The sequence below is a fragment of the Myodes glareolus genome, chromosome 17 (assembly GCF_982192425.1).
Source record: "Myodes glareolus chromosome 17, mMyoGla1.1, whole genome shotgun sequence".
Classification (NCBI taxonomy): Eukaryota; Metazoa; Chordata; class Mammalia; order Rodentia; family Cricetidae; genus Myodes; species Myodes glareolus.
Genome location: NC_142042.1, coordinates 5,308,202 through 5,315,208, shown reverse-complemented (window position 1 = coordinate 5,315,208; position 7,007 = coordinate 5,308,202).

Genomic DNA, 7,007 nt, shown 5'->3' with positions numbered 1-7,007 from the left:
TTATTGTACAATATTACAAGCATATATTACTGTAGAAGTGCATGGCAGAAGGGTTTGTTTGCAGAAAAGAGGTTTGTTCACATCTGGCAGATGAAAGTGATTTCCAGCTATTGTCTCAAAAGTAATGACAGAATCCCAGAATCCCCGGAAGATCTTTCACTAAGTCTTGTCCTGACCTAGCTTCAGGTCTACTAGTCCTGGACACATAACTGTGTGGGGGAGAATGATTCAACTTCATGGCTCCAAGGAAAAAGAGGAACTGTGTCCACTGCTGCCCGCCCCACATTTCAGGGCCCTGCTGGGCTCCCTCTGAGAGTCCCCACAGTCTCTCTAGTTTGTAAAGCAGATTGACGTGCACTTCTGCTGCAGATCGGTCACTCCCCACTCCCAGTTTTCTTTGTGCTGAGCCTTCACCATTTCCAGACCACAGAACGTCAGGCTTTGTGAAGCGACTCTCAGTGCTCATGCATTTTGCTGCTTTGATGCTGACACTGGGATAGTTTTATTCTACCACAGACATGAGTTTAAAACAACAGCTTCCAATCGATGCCTTCCTCCTTGTACAGATGTGTGCTTCCAGGTCGTTTGCTATGTGCCTCTTTGGCCCATCTTCTGGGGATGCTGGAGGAAAGGTGGGCACGGTATCATTACCTGGAAGGTCTGCCGTGGTCCAGAAGCCTCCAGAGTGATGTCATCTGATGAGCTGATTAGGGTGCATGTCAGACAAACCTGAGCATCATGTGGGTACACACTAACACTTCAAGGGGAAATATACAATTTAGCAGTAGACTCAGTGAGGTTCTAGTCTCTTGAAGACTTTCTGTATGCCTGCCAGAATGTTCCACTTGGACCTGTCTTGCTCTGTGCTCTGAGGAGAGCATAAGGATTCTTTCTCATCCATGGTGCTCACCCCTACATGGACCTACACTCTGGCCCAGCCATCAAACAAAAAGTTCTTCTTTCTAAATATTTTCTCTCTGTGATCATAGAGGTCTGGTGTTCTTTGTTTAAATATTTGTCCCAGATTCAAGAAAATATGTCATGAGACTGAGTACAGAACCATGTCATTAAACCTCCCGGAGTCGGCATTGGAAACAACTCCGCAGAAACTCACAATTGTCAGCTTGAAAGGGAAGATCCCTGGGGGAGCTGTGAGCAGGCCTGGGGAGGGTCTGAGTGACAGCTTTGCAATGCACCAAGCCGCAGATGGAGCAAGGCCCTAGTGTGGCATGTGCATCTCTTCCAATGAGAGTTATGACCCCAGATCACAGCAGCCGCTTGAGAATGTTTCTCTCTGCGGACAGACACGAAACCAGCAAAGCTCCTGCAAAACTGCCAAGAGGGAACTTGAAGACAGAATGACAACAAGAACACTGTCATGGAAGAAACAGTAAATCCCAGAGTGAGGACACCCCCTCAGCATGATCACATCAGAGTGAAGACACTCCTCAGCATGGTCACACCAGAGTGAGGACACTCCTCAGCATGATCACATCAGAGTGAAGACACTCCTCAGCATGGTCACACCAGATTGAGGCTATACCCCTCAGCATGGTCACACCAGAGTGAGGATATACCCCCCCCCAGTATGTTCACACCAGAGTGAGGATATACACTCCCAGTATGGTCACACCAGAGTGAGGCACACCATGGTCACACAGGACAGCATTGACAGTTGGTGAAAGATAGTCAAGCTGCCTTAAAAGAGGACAGGCCAACAGCTCTACACACAGATGTAGGGAATGCCCTAAAAAGTGACATCTCCTGTGTGTGTCAGTGACCCTCCCTTATGACAGTGTCTGTCAGTTTGGAGCATTCCTCCATAAGAAAGATTTGGAGACTCATTTTTTCTCGAAGCTTGCCACTGGAGCCAACCTCCCATTTTCCACCCTCTCAACACCAAGAGGTGATTTCCCTACGATGCCCATCACATCAACCCATGTTCTGAACACGGAGGTGGACCAGAGCACAGGAAGGACAGGGCCCGGCTGACTTGTAGAAGGAAAAACAACAGCAAGGATATGAGCCTGTTTGTTTACACAGGCCTGACCTCCATCCTCCTATCAAGGCCGTGGTGACAAAGGAGACACTGACCCAAAAGGAGACCAACTCAGAGACGGGAGAGGAAAACAGGTACGCCTGCTTTCAGTTTGAATGCAGAGAAACCCTGCTGGCCGTCACATTCCCCTCCCTGGCAATGGTGCTGCTGGCCAGCAACATAGAAACACAGGCAGCTCTGTAGCCCATGCTCCTCCCACGGTCCTGGAGTATCTGGGCAGGTGATTTAACCTCTCCCTGCCTTCTTCTCATCTGTGAGATAGGAACACCACTACCCATCGCAGAGGGTGGAATTGATTCATATGTGTGTGCAGGAACAATGCCTGTCACTTGATATAAACACGTGCAATCATACATTCAACAATTTACATGTATGCATGAAACGTTTTTCACCATATGTAATGTGTGTATGTGTTTAAAGTTTATAAGCAAGATGTGATACATAATAAAATAAATGTAATAAGATGTATAGGAAAGAGATCACCTGACAAATGAAGCTATGGCTAAAACTTACAAAACACAATATAGATAAATATTTCAGAATGACTATAAAAGGCTTGCTTCCAGTGTAGAAAACACAGGAAATTGCATAAGGAATCTGATACGGATTGTATATGCCAATGTCACAAATCACTGACAGAGAAGGAGGAGGTGCAGAAGTTTTTAAAACCAGATCTATTCTACAAAAGGATGAGTTGACATTTTCTTTTCAAATCTTTTTAGTACAGAGCAGAGTCATTAAAGTAATTTTATTGATCCCATAGGTTATTGTAACAGACACTCAATAGACATTTACCATTGGCAATAATTATGGTACTGATAGCTCTCTCGTGAAAATAATAAAATTTCAATACAAGCAACTCACATTGGATTAGGCCTTAAAAAGCATTCCCCATGTTTCTTTGATAGAGCCCCCAGCAATCTCCTAAGAGGCGGGGGCTTATCTTTATCTTAGATGGGAAAACTAACGTGAGGATGACAGAGTTCCTGCTGAAAGCTGAACAGCTTTCTTCGAGTTCAGGGGCTGGGGACAGAGCTTAGTTGTAACATGCTTGCCTAACATGTGTGACACCTGGGGTTTGATAACATAAACTCAGTGAGAATGCAAGTTCATTTTTCTATACAGCATCCTCTAGAGAGGGACGAGGCCCATATGCCCAACAAACCAAGTCCGAGTTAAGTAGTTGCTTAATGAATATTTGTGAAGTCAGTGTGGTTGCAGGTGGTGCAGCTTCCCTCCCTGTCTTTACATTGTTTCCTGCTTCTCCAAAGTTACCAGTGTAGCTGTGTTATCATCAGGTCAACACAACACTCAGTGGAAGTGAGCCCATGAGAATGAAGCCGCTCCTACAGCTCCTTCCGCCTGTGAGAGTCTGTGGTTGCTCAGAGGAATTGTAGTCCACATGACTATGCTTTGCCAGTCTTCACTTAAAATTATGCTTCTTAAAGAAATAAATTTGCCATCAAAAACTAAAAAGTTGCTACAAGTCAGGCATATGGATATGCACAATATACAAAGGAATTTTCCAAAGGTGGTTCCAGAAAAATCATGCTCGAAAGTCCATCGCCAAGGTCAGAGGAGTCTTCCCCTTTTGTGTGAGAACTAGGAGGTGTGTTGCTTCCACACTAAGGCTGAACTGTGATAGAAGGGAGACAGTCACCCCAGGTCCAGGAAAGTGCCAGCATCTTAGAGAGAGCAGAGCTGCCTACCTCAGCTCATGAGAGAGGGGCATGGTCGCCTTGCAATTAAGACGTCACCTGAAACTTCAGGAAAGGCCCCCAGGGTCCCTGACACAAGGGAGTTGTTGCTCTCAGGGGACCTGGGCCCCAAGTCTGCCACAAGAGGAGGGGGAACAAACAGGACACTAGAGAGTGCCTCGGGAACGCAGGAGTCTAGCCTGGATGTCCCTGCCTGGCCACTTCTCCCATGAGCCCCTGATGAAGGGCAGCAAATCCCATTGGCCTATAAGATGTATGTAGAGACCACCCAGAGGCTGAGCACCTGCTGGGGCTCAGCCTGCACTGGGCAATGGAGTAGTGGAATCCAGAAATTATTAAGGTCATCCAGGGGAAGGCAACTCAGGGAGCTTGAGCCAGAGACTGGGTTTTGAATGGATTTTGAGTGAAACCACACCTCTTTACTGCTTGCATATATATATATATATATATATATATATATATATATATATATATATACATATATATATATATATATATATATATATATATATATATATATATGAAATGTGCCTTGCTCTGGATAACCCCAGTCAGCACGTTGTTCAGGAATGGTTGCTGATAGCCTTTCCTTTCACTCTAAAAGTATCCTAATTTGTTCCATAAAGGCATAGATGTCCAACATTTGAGGAATGGATGGGGGAAAAGACCATCTCCAAGCATTTAGGAAGAACAGCTGAAAGGATGAAACTCCCTTCACATAGGAAGTCTTCAGCTGCTATGACTCTGTTGAGTGTGGCCAGGAGCTCAGTTTGGGGTGTGCCGAGTTTAAGATGTCCACGAAATGTCCAAGCTTGGGGTGACAGTGAGTGGCTTCCTGTTCTGTAGCTCGGGAGAAAGGATGGGCGAGAGATAGAAATTCTAGCCATCGCAGAAGGATGGAACAGAAGCAATTAGTCAGGTGTGGTCACAAGAGAGGAGAAGAAAATGGGATGGTGGGCCAAGCCAGGAACTCCTCCAGCACAGTGAGAGCCCGGGAAGGCTCCACTTCCAGGGCAGGAGGGAGCAACGAGCTGCATCCTGGGTGACCAAGAAAAGGCTGTGACCTTTTCCTACAGGTGAACCACAGTCTTCTAATTCTGTTCAAAGGCACGATGACCATCCCCACATTGATAACATAATGGAGATGACAAATGTCTGGAAGAACTGCCCCCATGGTTATGCCTGGTCAGAACCACACTAAGAGACAGTGTGATGTATTTCCCAGATCAGGAGACGCGGGCTTTGAGTCAATCCTAACTTGCTTCGTAGCTTAAAGTAAGCCCTAGTTATAGACCTCTCTCTCTCCCTCTCTCCCTCTCTCTCTCTCTCTCTCTCTCTCTCTCTCTCTCTCTCTCTCTCTCTCTCCTCCACCCAGTTCCCTTGTGCAAGTTTTTAGTTCCTTCACTCATCCAGGATGAGTGTGGCAATGTCAGTGTTCTGGGAGGCACTGTGGGATGAAGACACAAATTCCGTGGAATTTTTTCACGGTTGTCCTCTAAAGGATCTTTAAATGTAGACACCCCACAGCCATGTCTCTACGGTGCTTTGGGGGCATTCCTCGGAGTTAGAAACACAGCCTGGGATTGCCTCTTACTAATTGCACTTATTTATTCGTGTTCATGTTTGGGTGTCCACTGGCCCCAAGCCCTGTTCTAGCTCTGGGACTATGAAGAGGAGCGAAACACATCCCTTGTCCCCACAAGGCAATGGAACAACAGGCAGGTGGACAAATACAGGTTTCCTGGGGCTCGCACAGTAAGAAAAAAAAAAAAAAAAAAAAAAAAAAAAAAAAAAAAAAAAAAAAAAAAACCAGCCATAGCTGATGGACGGCTCATACCACTTCGATAAACTCCACTGGAGACATGGGCTACTACGCCGTGAGGGAAAACCCTTCATTTTCCATCTACTCGTACTAAAGACACTGAAATGCTTTAAGAACCTTCTGGAAATGACCAGATTCCCTAACAACAGCTATTATCTTAAATGTTTCTTAACTGATGGGCACATTTTGTCCAGGCAAAATAATGTAGAAAAGAGTCGGCAATAAAATGGCAGGAAAATTAAGATATTAAAAGCTCCAAAGCAAACATCTGTCTTGGTAGCTGTCTCCAGGATCACCCACCTCCCTCCCTCCAGGACACTGCCTGCAGTGGCACTGTAGATCCCCCAGGACCCTGAAATCCTGCACATCTGCATTCCTTCAGTTTGGTGCTTCTTATTAATGAGCCAAATATTGTGCTGATTTACAATTAAATCAGTACTGACATCCATAAGGATGAGGAAGCAAGTGAATGATGACAGCCCAAGGGGGACACATAGTTTCATCTTCTTTGCCTTACTCACAAGTGGTTACTTTGTTGTTGGGAAAGCAAGAGCTCATTGAAATTGAAAAGGGACATGGTGTCTGTCTTTCCAAGGGCCATGGCTGGAGCGGAAGGGGGAAACTTTGGAGGGAAGAATGAAAACTGAAAGTCCAAAATGGAAAGGAAAGGAAATCTAAAAGTGTCCAGCTGAATTCATATGCCCAGGGCTTCCTTTGAGTTTTCCTTTCAAGACTTGGGGGCGGTTGTTTCTCCTAAAGGATAAATCCTCAACTTCCAACCACCAAAGAGAAGTCAATCACGCTTAACCTGTCTTCCTTGAGTCACACCGTGTTACAGGCTCGCACATGCATAAATCTGTTCAGGGAAATAGTTTCTCTAAGTACAGACTTCCGTTGCGGTTTGTTAAATTGGCAGCTGTGTGATTCTGACACACCTTTTCTTGGTCAGATTGCGGTATTTATTCAATAAGAGTTTGAGAAGAAAGATTGCATATTTCCTTTGAAAAATCCAATACATGTTCTATTCAAACAATCATGCTCTAAATTGATTTCTGCGTCTGACCTGTGTAATTTTCAAATATGTGAATAGAACCCAAAGAATGCGATTTCTTTTGACTTTCATGCATTGTTGCAGATGAGGTCTCCATTAAGACCATTTTAGCCTGTAGAGAAATTTAAATAACACCCTAATAATAGCTAACTTCCAAACACAGGGCATTAGCACTGACCCTAGGCAAATACAATGTACAGTTAATGCCCACAGAAGGCAACACTTCCTACTTCTATAAGCCTCCCTTCCAAACAATCATAAAATATGTTAGAAAAACCGGCAGTCTTTCTAAGATCCAACGGTATTTCCTTAAAGGCAACATGACAAAACCTCTCCGAACCAAAACGCCATGCTTAG